This window comes from Coffea eugenioides, chromosome 9, assembly GCF_003713205.1.
Source record: "Coffea eugenioides isolate CCC68of chromosome 9, Ceug_1.0, whole genome shotgun sequence".
In the NCBI taxonomy this organism is placed as follows: Eukaryota; Viridiplantae; Streptophyta; class Magnoliopsida; order Gentianales; family Rubiaceae; genus Coffea; species Coffea eugenioides.
Window position 1 is genome coordinate 8645842 of NC_040043.1, and position 22863 is coordinate 8668704.

Genomic DNA, 22863 nt, shown 5'->3' on the forward strand with positions numbered 1-22863 from the left:
ATCACGGATAGAGAGGAAAGAATGACGGTGGATCAGATGCCACTTCTCCCTACACCCCAGCTCATCAGAGATTACAACCTGAAGGAGAACAACAGAATACCTACAAAAGAGATTGGGGTAAGTTTCAGCTTCCTAATCCACCTAAGATAGACTTGCAGTTGTTTACTGGGGAAAATCCTCGGGAGTGGTTACGCAAATGTGATAAATACTTTATGAACTATCAAATTCTGGATCATTAGAGGGTCGAAATTATAGAGATGTATTTAGATGGAAAGGCTGACAAGTGGTTCCAAGGGGTAAAACTTGAAAAACCTAGATTGAGTTGGTCAGAATTTGGAGATCTGTTATGCAAAAGATTCTCAGATAGTATTTGCCAGGATGTGGTAGAAGAATTTAACAAATTGCTACAAGAAGGCAGTGTGGGAGAATATCAAGAAAAATTTGAGGAGTTAAAACCATTAATGTTGATTAAGAACAGGAATTTGGATGAGAACTATTTCATTTCTAGTTTCATTAGTGGCTTAAAAGAAGAGATCAAACCTATGATTAGAATGCTGAAACCTGCTACATTGACTGAGGCCTTTGAGTTATCTCAATGGCAAGAGTACTCGCTCAAAGTGCAGCATAAAAGCTCCAAACAATCTGGGGAGAATAGGTTTGGAATTTCAAAGGGGAACACCATAGTTGGAGGCAGCAACGCCTATAAGGTTCCTGTCAATAATACTCTTAAAACTTCTAGGTTCAGTAACAGAGTGCAGGAGGACACTAAGGAGCTGAAAAAGATCTCAGCACAGGAACTACAATTCAGGAGGAGTAAAGGACTGTGTTTCAAATGTGGTGAGAAATACAGCATAGGCCACCAGTGCAAGCTAGGACATGTGAACTGTATGGTATTGGAGGATGAAGAAGATGCTGTCTTTGAAGATGCAATAGGGGAGCAGGATGAACAGACAGGAAATCCAGGGCAAACCATGGAACTGTCCCTACATGCATTGTCTGAGTCTCTAAAGAGGAAAATAATTACACTGATAGGAATTCTGGATGGGGAGAAGGTCTTTATATTGGTAGATATTGGAAGCTCGGATAGTTATATCAACAGTGAGATGGTAATTGGGATGGATATTGAGTACAAATGGGTTAAACAACCATTCTCTGTCATTATGGGGAATGGCACCACTGTGACCAGCAATGCTATCTGTCCTAATGTGCAATGGAAAATCAACCAGCACAGTTTCAGATTCGACTTAAAGGTGATGGAATTAGGAGATTGGGATATCATACTGGGGGTAGATTGGATGACACACTTCAGTCCTATCACATTTGACTTTCAACAACTCAGGATATCCCTGCACAATGAAGGAAATGAAATTCATTTACATGGACAAGCAGAGGACTGTGATATGGATTTAATTAGAGGAAAGGATCTGAGGACATTCATCGAGTACAAGAGACAAATGTGCATGGCACTGAACTGTAAGAGTAAAACAGAAGAAGGGACAGAGACTATACCACAGGAAGTCTTGGAGTTGCTTCAAGACTATGAGGATGTGTTTCAAACTTCCAGCTCCCTACCCCCTAGCAGAAGTGTTGATCATGAAATTCACCTCAAGCTAGAGGCATAACCCTTTTTCCTAAAGCCCTACAGGTAACCTCACTGTTACAAGGAGGAAATAGAGAAACAGGTGGCAGAAATGCTTCAAAAGGGCATAGTTAAGGCCAGTAATAGTCCTTTTGCCTCCCCTGTGTTGTTAGTTAAAAAGAAAGAAGGGACTTGGCATTTTTGTGTAGATTACAGAAGATTGAATGAAATGACCATCAAGGACAGATTTCCAATACCTAATGTAGATGAATTATTGGATGAGCTTGCTGGTTCTGTCTATAAAACAAAATTGGATCTCACAGCAGGATACCACCAGATCAGAGTTAAGCAGCAAGACACCTTTAAGACAGCTTTTCAGACTCACTGTGGACATTTTGAGTTCCTGGTCATGCCTTTTGGACTCACTAATGCACCAGCAACATTCCAGTCACCGATAAATCAGGTGTTTCAACCTTATCTAAGAAAGTTTGTATTGGTTTTTTTTTATGACATTCTAGTGTACAGTCCTACCATGGATGCTCATGTCCAACATTTGAGAACTGTGTTTGAGGTTCTGAGGAAACATCAGCTCTTTGTGAAGAAATCTAAGTGTGCCTTGGCCCAGACAAGGGTTGACTATTTAGGCCATACCATCACAGATCAGGGGGTCAGCATAGATTATTCAAAAGTCAGTAGCATCCTTCAATGGCCTGTGCCCCAGTCAGTTAAGGAATTGAGGGGTTTTCTTGGGCTTACAGGTTACTATAGGAGGTTCGTCAAACATTATGGCCTTGTGTGTAAGCTACTCACTGAGTTGTTGAAGAAGGACAATTTCAGGTGGAACAGTCAAGCTCAGGAATCCTTTGAGCACTTAAAAAAATTAATGTGCTCAGCACCAGTTCTTCAGTTACCAGGTTTTAAAAAGCCTTTTGTGGTAGAGACAGATGCTAGTGGAGGAGGAATTGGGGCTGTTTTAATGCAAGAAGGCCACCCCATTGCCTTCCTGAGCAAGGCACTTTCAGCTAAGAACTTGGGGCTCTCAGTTTATGAAAAGGAGCTCTTAGCTTTGGTAATGGCTGTCACAAAATGGAGGCATTATTTAGTGGGGAATCACTTCATTATAAGGACAGACCACCAGTCACTGAAGTACCTCCTGGACCAGAAGCTGAACACTGCTATCCAACATAAATGGATGACCAAGCTTTTGGGGTTGGATTATAAAATCGAATACAAGAAAGGGTCTGACAACCAGGTGGCAGATGCCTTATCCAGGAGGCTTGGCCCTGCACACCAGAAAGGGATGGGGTCCTGCTTAGCTATCACCTCTGTTAAGCCTGGTTGGATGGAAGAGTTGCAAAGGAGCTATGAGGGTGATTCCCAATGCCAGGATATCTTGAGCCAGCTAGTTCTAGACCCCAGTTCCCATGTGGATTACAGCTTGCTGGATGGAATTCTGAAGTACCAGGGGAAGATTTATGTAGGAGGTGCCAACAACATCAGAAGCCAATTAATTCAGACCTTACACGACTCAGCTTTAGGGAGGCATTCAGGTCAGAAGAACTACTGGCAGAAGCTCAAATCTCTGTTTTATTGGCCTGGAATGAAACAGGAAGTGATAGCCTATGTACAGAGCTGTGACACTTGTCAGAAGAACAAAGTTGAGCATGTTCCTTATCCTGGATTGTTGCAACCAATTCCAATGCCTAAGCAAGCGTGGCTTCATATCACTATGGATTTCATTGAGAAACTACCCAAGTCTCAGGTGTATGACACTATTCTGGTGGTGATTGACAGGTTCACTAAATTTGGACACCTCATCAGGCTTACTCATCCTTTCACAGCTAAGATGGTTGCTCAGAACTTCCTAGATCAAATTTACAGAATGCATGGATTACCAGAGTCTATCATCACTGATAGAGATAGGGTGTTCACTAGTGTGTTCTGGAAGGAAATGTTCAAGTTAGTGGGAGTGGAGCTACATTACTCATCATCCTATCACCCCCAGACTGACTGTCAGAGTGAAAGGTTGAACCAATGTGTAGAAAGCTATTTGAGATGCATGACAGGTGAACTTCCTTCACAGTGGAGTAAATGGCTCTCATTAGCAGAATGGTGGTACAACTCAACTTTTCACTCCAGCCTGAACATGACACCTTTTGAAGCACTCTTTGGATACAAGCCTACACCGTTGCCACTGGGGCCTTATCTGGACTCAGTAGTGCCTACAGTGTCTGATATGGTTCAGGAGAGAAGTAGAATTTCAGGTTGCATAAAGGAACATCTGGCAAGGGCTCAACAAAGGATGAAGCATTATGCGGACTAGCACAGGACTGAGAGGAGTTTTTCTGAGGGAGATTGGGTGTTCTTGAAGCTGCAACCTTATAGGCAGCAGACTGTAGCAGTGAGGAAATGTCTCAAATTGGCAGCAAAATATTATGGTCCATTCCAGGTGGAGGAGAAAGTGGGAGCAGTGGCATATAGGCTCAAACTACCAGCAGATGCAAGAATTCACCCTGTGTTCCATGTGTCCCTGTTGAAAAAGAAGCTTGGGCCACTACAATGAAGCTCTCCTAAGCTGCCTGAGCTAGACGAGCGTGATCAATGTCCATTAAAGCCAAAGATTATTTTAAAGCGAAGGGTCATTATGCGTGAGGAAAGGCCTGTCATCCAGTTCTTAATCAAATGGAATCACTTGGGGTATGATGAAGTTTCTTGGGAGGATAAGACCTTCATTGAGAACCAGTTTCCTGAGTTTCAGACTTGAGGACAAGTCTGAGGTTATGGGGAAGGAATTGTTAGGCTTTGGGTAATTGGATCAGCAAATTGGGTCAGCGAATTAGGGAAATTGGGCAGAACGATGTCGTTCCAATTATTGTATATTCAAACGGTAGTTATAGGCAGTTAGGCTTAATTGTTGAATAAATACGCGTGGGACCCATTTGTCCAGTCAACTTATGAATAATAGATTCAGTTGTCTTCACTCTCACTTTCTCTCTCTTCAAATCTCTCTCTCACCTGTTCCCTCTTTCTATCTCTCTCAATCTTCTTCCCAAATTCTTCCACTACTTATCAATTATACAATTTCTACTCCAGAGCATAACACACTTCACTCTTCTGGGGCGTACTGCCGTGGAAAAATATGTTGTCGCAGCAATGGTAACACGACAATCGTAGAAAGAAATGACAGGTGCCGAACCTGTGCAATAATAAATACCTACTCGAGAAAAATACAGATTTTGTATATAGCGGTGAGTAGGGTCGAATCCACAGGGATTGGGGATAATTTGTTTCTTCTAGAGTCCAAAGTATGGGGGGTTTTGGATTAAATGCTAACTAAATAAATTAACTGCAGAAAATAATTAATTAAAAGAAATGATTGGGGAAACTCTAGCCAAGGGTACACATCAGAAATGGTTCATGCACTGATCATTGATGCAGAAATAATTCCAACATTTAGCAATAGATTAGTTATAGTTGTCATGCACGCGATAAACAACCAACCCTTCCTTAATTTCTCGATAGCTAAGGTACGACCGTTAGCTATTTCTCTAACCCAAAAATAACCCTAGGTACGACCGTAGGATTTAATTTCTAGATTGCATTAATAATTAGAAAGGCCCAATCCTAACCAACAAACACGCTACGAGGGTTTGTTTAAATTAGATCATATGCTCCCCTGACATAAACCCAATTACGCCAGTTGCTACTGAGATAGAGATAACGAACAATTACGGATTCAATTACCCCTATTTAGCAAAAATAGCCTATATGAATAATTAATTATTGCGCACTAATCAATCATACACAAGGCCATAGCAATTAAAATCAAGGAACATATAAATACCAATAAATGAAGAAAATAATTAAAACAGATTCGATCTCACAGTAATTGTCGAACCAAATCGTCAGTTGTCCCCTTGACTAGAAAAGCTTAACCACGCCTCATGAGAAAATCTCCCCGTTGGGGAATATTGTCGAATACCTGGCGTGTGTCAGAGGCCAGTCCAAAGAAAGAAAACTAGAACTAAACTAAAAAACTAAAACTAAAGCCCTAGATATCTTTTGCTTCTGTACGTTGTCCCCTTTTAAAGCAACAAAAGAAAGATGACTAAAAGCTATCTAGGTGGTCCCCACACATGTGGACAAAGCCTCCCAAGTACTTCTTGTTCCAAGTCTCTCTACGTTGCTTTCTTTGAAGCCCAAATGACCAAATGCCTTTCACTAGCTTGTGGTCCCCCACCAATTCAAGGGCCCAAGGATTGAAGCCCTTAGAAGTCTCCATATTTTTCACAAAGTCCCTCCTTTTTGGTAGTTTTCTGCTTCATTCCTGAAATTGATTCCAAATACCAAATATGAGTAAATATCAGCAATTAACACAATATTTGTCAGGGATAGAAGGGAAAATTAATAATAAAAATACTAACAAATTATACCCTATCAATTCCCCCCACACCTGAATCATGCTTGCCCTCAAGCATGGGAGCAGCAATTGAACACCAAAATTTTGACAATGGCTATCGCTCTAACTACCTAATTGCCAAGATACCAAGAAAAATAATAATCAAGCATCAATGGTCAAGTCCAAGAAACATCACTCCTGGTTAGCTTCTAAACCATAAACTCTTCCAATTTCAGGTTAACGAATCTAAGAAAAAGGAATAATGTACAACATTTATCAGCAAATGGTCCAATTATTAACCAAAATCTCAACATTAAATCCATAATTCGGCAAGCTGATTTTTATTACACACTAACACAACCTTCACTTTTTTTCACATTTTTTTTCCTACTTTTCTCTTTTTTTTTTCAATAGTAACAAAAGACTTAGTCGCTAGCCATTAGAGCCTTTTGACGCGAACTCCAACATTGGCAAGATGAAGGAGCCCGGTTACTCAGCTTCTATCGCCACGTGACCACGTACTCATAGGAATTACTACCTTTTGACGCGAGAATCAACACTTTTAGGTGCAGATCCCCGGTTACTCAGTAGTAACTAATAGCGGAGTACAGTCAAGTTTATTCATAGCTAAAAATCACAAAAACTCAATATAACACAAGAACCAAAAGAAAACTTGCATCAGCTAGCCTCATTTTCAAACATGGAGAACTAAAGTTAATAACCGGACCAATTCACATGAAAATGCCAATAATCATTCCCTATGCCTAGGAAAGTTAACCAAAAATTATAAGAGTAAAACAATCATCGATATTCACCAAAGAGATATTTTTGGACTCAACCATATTAACTTGATACCCTTTTATTATTAAAATTTGGCAATAGCAGAAATAGAGGCAACAATCCAACATCAAATTTTGGCATGCACTTACGAGCCAATCACTAAAAAGAAGAAAATGAAAATGAACGAAAGATACTAGCACCATAACTGCTCCCCCCACACCTAAATCCTACATTGTCCTCAATGGAGGAATTAAAGCAATTAAAGTGAAGAGGACAACGAAACTTTCCTCTTTGAGTGGCCAAGAGGTAGGCGGGGACGGTGGAGGAAACCAATGTGGTGGAAGTACGCGCCCAAGTTCTGAGACATCATACTCAATTCAACCAGCAAATGCAAAACTCTGTCCTCCCAAAATCTCAACAAATAGCTCCAGTTGGCCAGTTAATGCCTCTGCTAGGACCTCGGCAGTAGGCGGACAGAGGAGCTGTAGTGGTGGCGGGCAAGCTGGAGTGGGGGCAGCGGCTGCGGGTGGTTGGTGTGCGCGGAAGAGTAGAGCGCGCGGGACGGCGGCGTGCGGTCAGAGACGAGCGAGGCCGCGGCGTCTGCGAGCTAATGGCAGAGCTGCTGGCATGCGACGGTGGACAGAGGAGCTGTTGCGCGATGGGTGAGGCGCGCGGCCGTGGAGCAGATCCGACGGCGGAGAGAGCTGGTGGCGGTCGCGGGTGAGATGGGTGGCGGCAAAAGGGATTTCGGACAACAGAGAGGGAGAAAAAGAAGAAAGAAAGAAAGAAAGAAGAAGAAAAGAAAGAAATTTTTTTTTTTTTTGGGATTTTTTTTTTTTAAAAATTGAATTGAGATTGGAAAATTCGATTTTTGAATACCAAAACTGAAAATGAAGAAGGAAATTACTTTTATTTAAAGAAAGAGAAAAAATTTTTTTTTTTATTTTTTTGAAAGTGAAAAATTATTTTCTTTGTTTTTGGGTCGTCAAACATGGCGTGGGCACGCCAAGATTAGAGAGCATCCACTGACTTCGAGAGTTACCTTATGCACTTTAACGCGTTCCCTCCTCGCGTGGGCACGCCAAGATTACCTATCCTGATCAGAGTTAGAAAATATCAAGAGTGACTAGTACCCACGTGAGAAACGACATAATTAAATAATTAAGCACTAAAACAATAAAATTAACAATTGAGTTGCCTCCCAAAAAGCGCCTTTCTTTAATGTCTTTGGCTAGACATGCTATGCTTGTTCACGGAGGATAAAATCTTGTGGCTCGCTTCAATGCTTCATCTTCAATATGATCCTGGTAACCCTCATAGATGGAGTAATCTTTGAACACACGAGCTACGGTCTTCCATGGACTAGTTGATGGCGCCAAATAATCAAGCATTGATCGCAATTCTTCATCCACTCCTCCATCAAGAGCATTCAACGGTTCAAGATATTTGACCATAGCTACTCTTAACTCATTCCTGTCATGAGACTCAAGAACTTCCGGTATAACAAAATCAATCTCATTAACAGAAACCATAGAGTAAGAGTTAAGAAAATGCGGGTTAGGGAATGGAGATGGTGTCACCACATTTGATGATTCTTCACTGGATTCTTTCACTTGAATGGGTTGCGGTTGGGGTTCCATTTCTTCCTTTTCGGCTTCTTTTTCAACTGCATCTGTACATCTCTCTTCTTGAAAATCTTGCAGCTCCTCATCACTAGTCAGGCAAATTGCACTCTCATTTTCAACAATGGTTTTCGAGGGCAATTCTTCAAATTGAGAAGCCAGTCGATTTATTCTGGATGTCAATAGACACATTTGATCTTCCAGATTACTCATTGCCTCCTTCATCATCTCATTTCTCCTTTGTGTCTCCTGTTGGAATTGATATGTATTAATAGCTATTGATTCAACTATTTCTTCAAGAGACATACCTGACATAGATGACGATTCTTGAGACTCATACTGCTGAAAATTCATTGGCCCCGTTGTATAATTATAATCGGAGTTATCCCACCATTCTTGATCATACCCGTTTGGATTAGGGTTATACCACGTTTGAGACCAGGGTGAAAAATCTCCATAATTATTGAGTGGGACACTCAGATTATCTTGATATTCGGGACACATACCGGTTGAATGATCCCTGGCATAACAAATTTTACAGGTTGCAGCAGCCATTCTTTCTCTAATAGAGTTTAGTGCCTCTGAATATGCAAACTTAGCAAAAAAACTAGCCTCATTGCCTTCCCTGGAAACAAAATCCAATCTATCACCAAAATACGGAGTGTTAGAAGCCATAAACTATATAAAAAAAATATGAGAAAAATAAAAAAAATAAAAATAAAAACAAGATGAACTCAAAAAGAAACAAATTAATCTGACACCAGTCCCCGGCAACGGCGCCAAAAATTGACAGGTGCCGAACCTGTACAATAATAAATACCTACTCGAGAAAAATACAGATTTTGTATATAGCGGTGAGTAGGGTCGAATCCACAGGGACTGGGGATAATTTGTTTCTTCTAGAGTCCAAAGTATGGGGGGTTTTGGATTAAATGCTAACTAAATAAATTAACTGCAGAAAATAATTAATTAAAAGAAATGATTGGGGAAACTCTAGCCAAGGGTACACATCAGAAATGGTTCATGCACTGATCATTGATGCAGAAATAATTCCAACATTTAGCAATAGATTAGTTATAGTTGTCATGCACGCGATAAACAACCAACCCTTCCTTAATTTCTCGATAGCTAAGGTACGACTGTTAGCTATTTCTCTAACCCAAAAATAACCCTAGGTACGACCGTAGGATTTAATTTCTAGATTGCATTAATAATTAGAAATGCCCAATCCTAACCAACAAACACGCTACGAGGGTTTGTTTAAATTAGATCATATGCTCCCCTGACATAAACCCAATTACGCCAGTTGCTACTGAGGTAGAGATAACGAACAATTACGGATTCAATTACCCCTATTTAGCAAAAATAGCCTATATGAATAATTAATTATTGCGCACTAATCAATCATACACAAGGCCATAGCAATTAAAATCAAAAAACATATAAATACCAATAAATGAAGAAAATAATTAAAACAGATTCGATCTCACAGTAATTGTCGAACCAAATCGTCAGTTGTCCCCTTGACTAGAAAAGCTTAACCACGCCTCATGAGAAAATCTCCTCGTTGGGGAATATTGTCGAATACCTGGCGTGTGTCAGAGGCCAGTCCAAAGCAAGAAAATTAGAACTAAACTAAAAAACTAAAACTAATGCCCTCGATATCTTTTGCTTCTGTACGTTGTCCCCTTTTAAAACAACAAAAGAAAGATGACTAAAAGCTATCTAGGTGGTCCCCACACATGTGGACAAAGCCTCCCAAGTACTTCTTGTTCCAAGTCTCTCTACGTTGCTTTCTTTGAAGCCCAAATGACCAAATGCCTTTCACTAGCTTGTGGTCCCCCACCAATTCAAGGGCCCAAGGATTGAAGCCCTTAGAAGTCTCCATATTTTTCACAAAGTCCCTCCTTTTTGGTAGTTTTCTGCTTCATTCCTGAAATTGATTCCAAATACCAAATATGAGTAAATATCAGCAATTAACACAATATTTGTCAGGGATAGAAGGGAAAATTAATAATAAAAATACTAACAAATTATACCCTATCAAGAAATTGTCGTTAATTGGTGAATAAGACGACACCACGAGATATTCTCTTATTTAGCGGGTCCCTAGTATTGTAAATTTGATTAGGTTTGATAAAGTTTTTATCTCATATACATCACAACGTAAAAAATATTATAATAATTATTTTAAATAATACTCTATCCAAACAAACTATTCAAAATTCACCCATAGTATCACGTGTCAGCGAGGGAAGTTGCTACAGTAATTTTGGGTCTTTGCTTATCTTATAGTAAAATATTGCAAAGCATATTTGCTACCCTTCAAAATAGATTATCAAAACTTGATCACTTCTATTTTTTTTTTTTGGGAAGAAGGGAAAAAAAAGAAAAGAAAAGAAAATGATGGATTTTGAAAAGTCATAACACTTCTTGAAGATGATTTTTTTTTTTCGAGATGATAACTGTTGTATAACCTATTCTATTCTAAACTACAGGGGAGGGAAAACCTAAAGATGCTTGTGTTAGAGACTAACAGGTTTACAGATCTTATTAGACCAAAGGAGTGTTTTGACATCACCTTTAAATTTTTTTCGTATGTGTAATTTTTTAAACTTCAAGAGAACTCAGTAAAATTGTTAGAAACCTTAGGGGAGATTTCTGAAATTATTCCATAATTTATTTATAAAATTGAATGTGTGTGTACTTTTTATTTTAGGAAATTTTGTATTTGAATAATTTTCAATTTTTATGGAGTTTCTTAATACAAATATGGAAAGCGTTTTGAAAGGAATATTTCTACTCCAATTATGCTTTTGACTTTACGTTTATTAATTCAATCCTCTCTACCACCCCCACCTTCTTCTTCCATGAATTCAAGTAGACTCCATTAGCATTTTTAGTTACAAATTTTGCAAGCTCTTTGGTCATTAGTTCATTTAATCCTTAGTTAATTGTACATATTCGCGTACTTGGTTCCATTTGGTCGTTGGCAGAAAGCAACAGTGGATTAGCTCTAGAATATACTATCTTTAATTAATTAACAACAATGATCAGTTAAGAAGGATACATATATCTAACCTACCATGTATATACATATACTAATAATTATTATCCTACTTTGCATTTATATACTTTTTTGATTTAATCTTAACTACCCTCCCTTGTATTTATTTACTTTTTCTAATTAATCTTATATTTTCAAAAAATATAACATCTAAAATATATTTTGACAGACTTTTTTATTAATTTGATATATATTACAAGTAATTACTGCCATGCCATTGCTCCTTTAAGATGGAAAAGGAAACCTTGTCACACGTCATCACTCCACGTAGGTGATGATAAATTGCTAATGAGTATATTGGTGATATATAAATAAATAAATATATAAATATATATGTATATATATATCATTATTCTACTCTCATAGGCTGTGTATACAAGACTATATTAAATAGTTACTCTTATCGATCGTGTATACGAGGCAACTGGAAACGTAAAAGCACTTTTGAAATAACCTTACAATTGAAATAGCATTATTAATCTACGACACCACCTAGTGTAATTGAAACAACCTTACAATTAAAATAATTTTAGACTAAATTAGAATAGGTTATACAAATATTATCGTTATAATAAAAAAAAGTAATTGAAACAACCTTACAATCTGCATACTTGTTCTGACATTTTATCATTGTTGGTTTAGAATAGCAAAAGTTTTGTCCACGGACGCATATCAACATTGGGCTTTGAACTTTTACTAAAATATCTGGTTTGGAAAAGCTCATATGTCAGACTGGTTAGCAAGATGGATATATAAAAATGCCGGGAAGATGATTGTTGAAGGTTTTCAACAAGATAATGAAATACAACTGCCCATCTTCCCACAAAAAAGAATATTGCAGCAATGACAAATTAGCACAACGTCGATACACACAATCCCTGCTTTCTATAACCATGAGATGCGGGCCGAATTACTCAGATTATGGTCGAGGGAAAAAAAATTCGGACATGTACCGATCTGACAAGGTTGTAGTACAAATCTATGGGTACCGGGCCCGGCACCCAAACTTCATCTAATTTTTTTTTGACTTCTGACAACACAGCCCGGCAGCGAGAAAATTTTTTTTTAAAAAAGTTGTCGACAAGGTCTGATGGCTGCCAGGGAGAGCGGTGTTTTTTTTAAAAAGCTGTCAAATTGTTTTTAAAAAAAAATGCAAAGCGGTTGAACAAAGGCAACTTATTAACAAGATGTCTATTTTGACATCTATATTGGGGATGCATTGAAATAATCGACTTATGCAAAGCGGTCCATCAATTAGTTGTATATAATTAGTTATGCATTTTTTTTTCTTTTTTTGCCTATTTTGTTTTTATATTGCACAACAAATTTTTTTAAAAAATTAAAATTTGCTAACGCTCCACTATCTGAATCGAACAATAGGTTACGTCTACGGTGGAAAGTTCACTTTTTTGCGCATAAGAAGCAGAAGCAATGCAAGAAGGCCAACTCTACTATGTGGAGACGGACGAAGAAGTATATTCGGGTACCAGAGAAAGCGAATTATGCATGGATCAAAATATTATATATTTTAAAATCACAATAAAAGTTCTCTTAAAAATTTATTGATCATCTAATGTCCAATACTTATATTTGATAAATTAAAATAGTTAATTAAATATTCTATTATAATATAAGTAACTATATGACATTGAGTCGAATGAATAATATTTTTTTTCTTTTTTTGGCATTTTAACTAGTTGTCTATTAAGTTTCAATTGAAATAAAGATTTTATAAATATTTAAATTATTCAATAAAATTATCAATTTAAGATGAACATAAATATAAACACATTAAATTGTATTATTGAAATATTTAATTTAATATGAAGGAAAGACAAGATGAAATGGCAAGAAATTTTTTAAAAATTCATATAAGTACTTTATATTAGTAATCACCTTTATTTATTATTATAATTATAATACCTGATCATAACCGATTGAAACTCATATCCGAATACTATTTACAACTAAAGTTACTATATACTCAAATTAAAATTTTCTTTTTTGCACTAAATTTTCTTTTATATTTACGCCTCAATTATTTCAAATATGAAATTCAATTAAAAAATAAAATGTACCACAATATTTGTTTTGACATATACAAAATTCACTAAATAATGTTGAAAATTTCATCCATTTTCCAATACAACAATTTCGCCCTTATTTTTTATCCAAAATTTACGCCGCCTAACGTACTAAATCCGACTATTTTTGGAGTTAATTAAATTATATTTCAAAATTCGAACAATAGAACTAGATGAAAATAGATTTGTTAAATCAATAATTACTTCTATACGATGTTAAACTAAACAAAGGCTGTTTTAAACAAAAAAATCTCATTCATTTTACAATAAGATGCAGGTATCAAATTGTTGAGAAATTATTTGTTAAAATTGTTATATAATTTTTAATAGATTACATAATTTTATAAATATAAATTTGTTGTGCAATATAAAAACAAAATAGGCAAAAAAATGAAAAGAAGAAAAAATGCATAACATGACATTGTCAAATTGTGAATACACCCAATAGCGATAAGCATTATAATAATAAAAGATGAAAATAGCGCTAAATCCCCATATTCAAATATTTGAAATTGTAAAACATGCACTGGAACTGCTACGTACTAACTTTTTTTTTGGTTCAGTTTTTTTGCTTCACGGGAGCTGCCAGCCAATTTTTTTTTTTTTGGTCCACAAGCCTGCCGACCACTTTGCATTTTTTTTTAAAACAATTTGACTGAGCCCGGCAGCCATCAGACCTTGTCGGCTACCGGGCATTGTCAGCCCGGTAGCCGATAGCTTTTTTTAAAATTAAAAATTTCTTGCTGTCGGGCTGACATAGCCCGACAGCGGTGTCAGAAGTAAAAAAAAAATTTGGATGAAATTTGGGTGCCGGGCTGACACGGCCCGATACCCATAGATTTGTACCACGACCTTGTCAAATCGGTATATGTTCGAACTTTTTTTTTCTCGACCATAATCTGAGTAATTAGCCGAGATGCGGACACTAAAAACCCCAACCCACATCCCCAACCCACATCGAAGTGAATCATGAAAGTTATGTTAGGTTGAAAGGTATGAAGACTTGTCGTTTACTAAACAATTATCTTCCCCTCATACCAAGGGACAGAAAGCTCCCATTCTGCCAGCTGTTCTTTACTTCAAAATTGAGGGCTGTAAATAAGGTTGCAACAGTTTATCAATTTAAGAAATTAATACTAAAACATCCATGACAGACAAGCTAGCCTGAAGCCCACAAAATCCCATTAGAAAACACCAAGTTATCCTTGGTTTGTTCTAATAATTAAAGGAAGACGACTATATAATCAAAATGTATCATCGTTTACTGAACCCTGGATCATGAAGCCCAAGAGGTTCACCCAATAACAATGCCAAGTTTTTTCCTCCTGAAGTTTACGAGAGACGCGTTCACATTAAACGGCAACAGCCCCCTGCTTTTTTCATCAGGTTATACTGCCGACATGTCCAATCAAAAACTTTAAATAGCGAAAAAAACATACATATAGAGCAGGAAAAGAACTAAATGGCCATCAAAAAAGTAGATCAAAGCAATCGATACCTTGAAATGAACACGGAGATCAGATCCCCTAGCTTTGCAGGATGCATTTTAAAAAATTTTAACAAAATTAGCGCACAAGCCTAAAAATTCGATGATAAAATTTTTGAAACAAATCCAAGAATGAAAAAAACAAAATCAAAATCTAGTCTAAAACCAAAAAAAAAAAAAAAAAAGGAGGAAAAGAGCAATTACACTTGGTAGGGTTATCGGGCTCCCTTTAGTACTTCACCTGAAAAAGCACCCCCAAAATACCAAAAAGTTGTTGTAATTAGAGGATTTTGACATGAAAAGTCAAAACCAAATATGCTATTAAAAAATTAAACAATAATTAATTAATTTTGAATTTCTGCTACACATGCTTTTTAAAAAAGTAACCCTAATCTAATATCCAAATCCAAGTTAAACAATAAACAAGTTCCAAATGTTTAAAGATTATTCGTAAACCCCTGCACTTTTTGAACAACCAAACAACAAAATTAGGTCTCTACCACCGTACCCCCACATCTAGGACCACTACCACATCACTTTCAATAACCCCGCCACCAAAATATTGCTACCCATCCAACTACTGAATATGCTAGTTATTTCACATTTAAAGGTTCCAACAAATTAAAGTTACATACCATAAGCGAGAACCGGATCAAAGTATTCATTTTGCGGCCTAATTGCCACTCCATTGTTGCTTCAATGTCGATGATACCCAGCTATTGTTGAACCCGACAGTGCTAATTGTCTCTTGCTCTTCTCCCTCGACAAAGATCCTCAAGGGAAGATGAAGAGGGGTAAGGAAAAGGGGTGTGGTTCGACTTGTTTGGTTGGGTTAGGGAAAGGGAAGAAGATGGAGTTGTTCACTTTTTGCTTGGAAAATACGAACAAAAATGCCCTTCTTTAAAGCATATTGCCATTCGTGTGATTTGGCTTTCCGGTTGCAAAACCGGATAACTAGCCAAAAGGGCCACGGGTTCCAATTTTACAAGTTCGAGGGCTAAAAGTTGACTACAAATAGTTAGATGGCTTAATTTTACCTAAACTAAAAGTTCAAGGGCCAAATGGATAATTTGTCCCATTTAATTATATTTGGCCCTAAACCAATTCCAACTCCGTTCGTTTTCGGAATATGATCCTGGTGATTAGAACGTCAAGATATGAATAGAGAGGGGAGAATGAGTTCAACCATTAACTGATACAAAGTAGGAACCTTTTTAGGAGAGGCTAGAAATTTTGATTCCTATTCACTATTTGGTGTAATTGAGAATGAATAATTTCTCACTAAAAGTGTTAATTTTGATGACAAAGAAATTATGGATTCAATTCTGGGGTGGCTAAATTTGTTGGAAATTGTGCAATTGAAAATTTTATTGGAAATACTGTCAAATGGAAAAATATATTTCTTGGTTTTTTGAGAATTACTTGAATCCAGATGATTATCATGTCAAGACTGTGATGGCTCTAATGGCATGTGTGGGTGAATATGGATGAATTCTTCGATCAAGCAAAATAAGTAGTCATATCATATACACATATATAAGTCTAATCCCTTCCTATGCTCGAAGATGAAGATTGGTAATAATTATAATTTAGAGTGGGACATTTTCTACACTGCAACAAAGTGTTCGATTAGTTTTTGAGTTTAGTTTACTAAAGATAATTTTAGCACTACTATACTAAGCCAATTAGGGTTTTATTTATTAAAAGCTATTTTACTTGCGGGTGCAATCAAGTCCAATGAACTCGAGTAGTGCATTAAGTTAAAAACTTGGATTCAAGTTTGAGGTCGGACACGTTGAACTCTTGAAAACTCGAGCTCGACTTTGTTTTGCATTATTCGAACTTGAACTCAAACTCGTACTCATCAATCCTAATTGAGTTTAATCAAGTTTAAGAAATATAAATTTATATTTTATATAATTTTAAATTAAGGGATAAAATAGACATTTTTTACTAATATAAAAAAAATTAATATGCATGTGTGTATGAAATTGGATTGAATTTGATTAAACTCGTCAGGTAGCTCGAACTGTTCAAACTTGAGTTCGAACTCGGTTAATGCAAAGTTTGAGCTTGAACTTTGTAGAGGAAACTTATAAGCTACTTAATTAAGGTGGACACCTGTAGTTTTTACTTAAATTGGGCGTCTATGTTCAATCTGTGTTTGGTTAGATTCTTGAGTTGCATAGGAATTGGGTTCATAGTTAGCATTGCCTTACTGTAACATGTGTTGGTAGCATGAAGTCAAGAAGTCAGATTTGTTTTGGCTTTTTTATAGGCCTTGTGCGAACCAATCATAAAGTTGGTCGTTGCACAAAGTTTAATTTTGCTCCTTCTCTGTTCCAGTAAGTTGTGCCAACTCTGCTTTGGGTAATGTTACCTTTTGAACAGACTTGTGGCTCTAATTGAGTGCCTCCTTGTTTGTTCGTCAAATTTAAATTTTTGAGATGTTATATATAATTCCGTTGCGCACCTATCTTCTTTGCTAACGAGGGAGCCAATTCCACCCCCCCTCCCTCCTCTCTCTGCAGTCTTCAATATTTCCATGTCAATTCTTCCACAGGTCACAATCGCGATATTTGGACTTTTGTTATTTAGCAAAAAAAAGTTATTGTGAATTTTCTTTTATTTCACAATATAGAATTCACCAAAAGAAATTTCAAGAAAGAAAAGAAAAACCAACATGATTGTGACTTTTGTTTTATTTCACAATAGAAATCACCAAGAGCAATATTGTCTCTTTAAAGTTTCCTTAGGTCAAATATACTCTGTCCCAACTCCCAAGCTCTCACCTAAATTGAGCTAAGTGATCAAAAGGGCATGATACAATTGAGTTTAACCTTTGATTGATACAGTTGGAACATATTTCAATTTTGCCTTAAATCATGCTCGCTAATAGAGATTGACCGGCAAACGTGGTTCTGGGATCATAGCAAGTGGAATCCTTGGATGAGTTGTGAGTCCGTAGTGTTCTTCCATGCAAATTTCCTCTGGTTTCATGCCATGAGGCAATTTCCAGTTGAATCCATGCAACAAGTTGGCCAACATTGATCGAATAAGTTTGATTCCAAGGTTATAGCCTGGGCACATCCTCCGACCTGAGCCAAAGGGCAGTAGCACAAAGTTTTGTCCCTTCATGTCAATATCCTTCTCCAAAAACCTCTCTGGAATGAATTCTCCTGGAGAATCCCAATACTTTGAGTTCCTCCCTATACTCCATGTGTTTATAAACACCGTTGTTCCTTTAGCAATGTTATAACCAGCTACAGTGCAATCCTCGAGGGCATAACGGGGCGAAAGTAGCGTTGCCAGTGGATGTAACCTGAGAGTTTCCTTTATGATCGCTTCTAGAAAAGGCAGTTTTGAGAAATCAGCCTCTTCCACCCACTTATCTCTCCCTATCACTCTGTCAAGCTCTTCGGTTGCCTTTCGAATGAGACGTGGATGTTTGAGAAGTTCATTCAATGCCCATTCTACTGTAAGGGCTGAGGTATCGGTACCACCAACCAGCAAGTCCTGGCCATGATCAAATAATGGTAAAGTTAGATGTTAGTCCTGCCATGATTAAATATTGGTGAAGTGTCATGCTTTACAACAGATTGGAAGGAAAAAAACTGTTGGATCCTAGATCCAATGCTAGACTTATATATGAATAATTATGTATTGCAAATTGTAAAATCAGATTAAATCCAATTAAGTAATCAATTATAATTTGGATTTTAATGTATTTCATAAGATATTGGCTTTTATACATTATTGACTTTTAATGTATAGAGACTTATGGATAATTTCTATTTTTATGATGGATTAAAATAGAAATACCAAAAAATAATGGAAAAGTTATTTATATTATAGTTATAATCCCCGGATCACATGCATTTTTATGTCGTATACTTTGGTATTGCAAAATTGTTCTTATATCCTAGATACCAGAGAGAAATTGAAGAACTCTCTTTAAGAATAAACGAATAAATGTTGATTTGAAAGGCCAGCCTAAGATTTAAAGGATTCAAATAGCAATGAATCAATATGAATCTAGTTAATGGTTTTTTTTTTCAGAGATTAGTTTTATAAATGGTACGCATTTATATCATAGTTGTATTCAAAAATCTCCTATTGGAATCTTGGAAAATTCAACAAAGCCCTCTTAATCAGAAGGATGAAAGAAGACAATTATCATTTTTTTTTGGAGGGTGAAGACAGTTATCTTTAATAGCACGTTATGTCTAGGGGTGGCAATGGGGCGGGGGTGGGGGAGGTGTCCCCCGCCCCACACCTGCCCCATTGCATTTTAATTCCCCCCGCCCCCGCCCCCGCCCCGCTTCTCCCGCGGGATTAAAAAAATTTTATTATATAATTTCATTATAATTAAATTTGAGCAAATAATCAAGTACTAAAATATCAACACATCACCAAATTATTATTCATTGTAACTTCACAATTGAAACTCATAAAAATAAATAAACAAAGGTTATTTAAATACAATCTAATATAATAAAACAAATATAACTAAAATAATCAAGTTTTCACTTTTGATATAAATACAATCACTAAATTATTATTGTGTTTTTTTTTAGAAAAAAGTGTTATTGTATTAAGTGTAGTTAGGAATTTAACATAAATGTATTAATAAATTTAGTATAAATAATTAATAATTTTTATTAATAGACATGTATAATTAGTAGTATAATTGATAATATCATTATATATATAATTATGTACATATATATATATATATACTTCAAACGGGTGGCAGGGCGGGACTCCCCCGCCCCATTTCTAAACGGGGGGGAAAAATTCCCCCCGCCCCGCCCCCGCCCCAATGAAACCCCGCGGGCGGGTGCCCGTCCCGTTGGCATCCCTAGTTATGTCAACAACACATTGTTAAAGTTAGTCCTGAACATGACATATTGGTAAAGTTAGTGCCTCTATGATCAAATATTGTTGATACTTTACTACAAATTGTAATACTATTAATCTAGAAAGGAAATAAAAAACTCTTAATTAGAATAAAGGAGGCTGTTATCTTTAATGGCACATTATACTAAGCAAGACTGCTGGCTTTCAGATTCAGTAACTTAAAGAGGTAAAGAGTCAGAGACCTAGGAATTTGATTAAACAATGAGAAGAAATAGCACCTGAATTAGCCCTTTTATCTGATCTCTGGTGAGTTTAACCTGGAGATCTGGATCTTCAGCGTATTGCAATAGAATGTCAACCATGTCCTTAGGGATAAAATCCTTCTCCGTTTTCCTCTTGGCCTGGTGATCATCAAGCACATGGTTATGGAATCTATCAAATTTCTGGTGAAGTTCTTTCATTTGCTTTACATAACCTTGGAGGTCAAATCTGTCTAGCCATGGTATCCAATCCCCAATATTGAACACACCACTCAGCAAATACCAAGTATCTATCATCTCTTGGAATTCTTCAAAGGTAGGTAGAGATCCCTCCCCTTCAGATTGGGCAAAGTACTTGTTACTTAAAACCATCTGGCTTGCAGTGGAGAGGGTAAGACGTGTTAGATGATCTCTCATAACTATTGGCTTTCCTGAGAGAGCATACAAGCTAGAAATGAAAGCACGCCTTTCTTCAATGCGTATGCTCTCGAAGGAGTCAAGTCGCTTTGGATTAAATATTTGGGTTAGATAAAGTTTACGAGCTTGTCGCCAGAATGGACCATAAGGTGCCCATGTCAAGTCGGAGCAGTTATAGCTAGTGTATTTGCCAGCAGCAGTTGTAGGCCGAGAGGCGAAGATGTTGTCATGTGTTTGCAAGAATTCTTTTGCCATTTCAGGGGATGAAGCTACTACAACAGGGCTGGAACCAAATTTTAGTTGCATGATTTCTCCATATTTCTGGGACAGCAAGTGCAAGGATTGATGTGGGATTGAACCTAGGAGTTTCAAGTTGCCAATAATAGGCCATGGTTTTGGTCCTGGTGGATGATTTAGCTTTAGGCGTTTGTGAGTGGATACTTTTGAGAGAAAAAGCCAATGCAACAACCCATGCCAAGGCTAAGAGTAGCCAAGTCTCCATCAGATCTGAAATAAGTTAGTATGGCAATGAACTCCAGTGGGGGTTTTATGCACATGGTCATGTTTGATAAGGTTAATCTGTGCCACACGCATTAATGGCTTTGAATTGATTCTTCGGATAATTTTGAAAACCTTCCGTAAGGTTTTTGTGAATATCACTTAGAACTTCTAAACTTTTGAAAATCTCATTGACCTCCCCTAAATAAACTCTTTTGTAACATGTTCAATGACTAAGATAGGGATGGCAATGAACAAAGTCGAACTCAAATACAGGATGTATTCAAACTCGAACTCGATGAGCATGAAGACATTACTTGAACTAGAACTTAGGTTTGAGCTCATCAACTTTGAAACTCAAGTTCGGCTGATGTGAAAGATAAAGGTGCTCAAGAAGCAAATTAAGATCAAATTCGAGCTCGAGTGGTAAGACAATTTTTTCTAAAAATATAGGTTTTTAGGTAATTTAACAATTACCTAGATGCTTGAATTCGATTCAATAATTGACTCGAGTGTCAGTCAAACTCGAGTTCGAGTAGAGCTTTGACTAAATTCCTTGCGAGCAACTCGATTCATCTACCACCCTTAACTAGGAGCAAAGTAAGATTAAATGATCCATTTAAGTAAATTGAGCATATTTTTATTTCAAAATTGCCCTTTCAGTTGTCTTGTTCGTTCATTAGCCAAAATCCATATTAGTATTAATAAAAGATTTAAAATCCAAGAAAAATTTGTGTAGTGTTTGTTATTGTAATGCAACTAAATATAACAATAACAACTATTAAGCACATTATTGTTGAAATCCGAACGGATACTTATGTTGCTGGAAATGCATATGGAGAGAGTGGAGGTGAAAAGAATTGAAACATTGGTGAACAGATTCTAAAATATAAAGTAAAGAAATAGAGAGAACAAGATTGGTCACTTGAAATTCAAGTGGGAAGTCATCCGATTCACCAAATCTTTCAATATTAGTAAAAAAAAAAAAAAGTGGTTCTAATTGCAAGGCCACAACCAGAAATTTTTGAGAGCCAAAACTAAGAAAAAAAAATTGAGAGCGGAGGAAAAAAAACCCTAAACAAGCTCAACTTCGCTAGTGAAAATACAAACTCTTCCAATAATATGAAGGCAATGAAATTAATGCGGGGAATGTGGTAGGTAAACTGGCATAAAAGAATTACGCTAAAAAATATAATCTCCTGAATTGGGACTAATATATGCGACATTTTTATTAAAACAGGGCAAAATTCAAAAGAAAAAAAAAGCAAAAGAAGAAAATCCTGCCAATTCTTTTGGTTGGAAAGTATTTTTCCAGAATAAACCTATAGTATTGTGGGTAAAAATATCAATTGGTGACTTGTGACGTTCAGTTTGAATGATAAGGGAGGTAAGTGATAGTTTTAGAAGTTTAAGGATACTGAATAATTATCAAAAACCCCAAGAGAGGTTCCTAAAAATATCACTCATTGCTGCAGGTCAGAAACCACGAATTGTCTTAATTTGAACTTAATTTCCACAGCAGCCGTGTCCTCTTCAAGTTCAATAGGTCAAGATTATCTCATGGGTATGCCCATCAAATCATTTTTTCCCATTAATACACTTTGCTAAAAGCCTCTAAATACTTTCTAAACATCCCAGCCTTTCAATTTTATTATGGAGCAAATCCCCCAAATAGTCATTCAAAATTTTTACTAATTCATATTTGATCCTTCATCTTAAAAATGGGACATAATGGCCCTCCAATGAAATTTTTTAGGCCGAATTGATCCCTATGTGACAGAACAGGCAAGAAAATTCAAATCTCATCACCA

At 36.7% G+C, this 22863-nt stretch overlaps 2 non-coding genes and 1 pseudogene across 2 annotated transcripts; all 3 read right to left on the minus strand.

Moving 5' to 3' along the window:
* Positions 1-12203: 12203 nt before the first annotated feature.
* On the minus strand, positions 12204-12332 carry LOC113748509. Its single transcript, XR_003464365.1, has one exon. It is a non-coding gene; the product is annotated as a small nucleolar RNA snoR135 (small nucleolar RNA).
* A 2446-nt stretch (positions 12333-14778) lies between these two features.
* On the minus strand, positions 14779-14911 carry LOC113748501. The gene has a single exon (XR_003464358.1). It is a non-coding gene; the product is annotated as a small nucleolar RNA snoR74 (small nucleolar RNA).
* A 2773-nt stretch (positions 14912-17684) lies between these two features.
* On the minus strand, positions 17685-21056 carry LOC113782138 (annotated as a pseudogene).
* Between the last annotated feature and the right edge of the window lie 1807 nt (positions 21057-22863).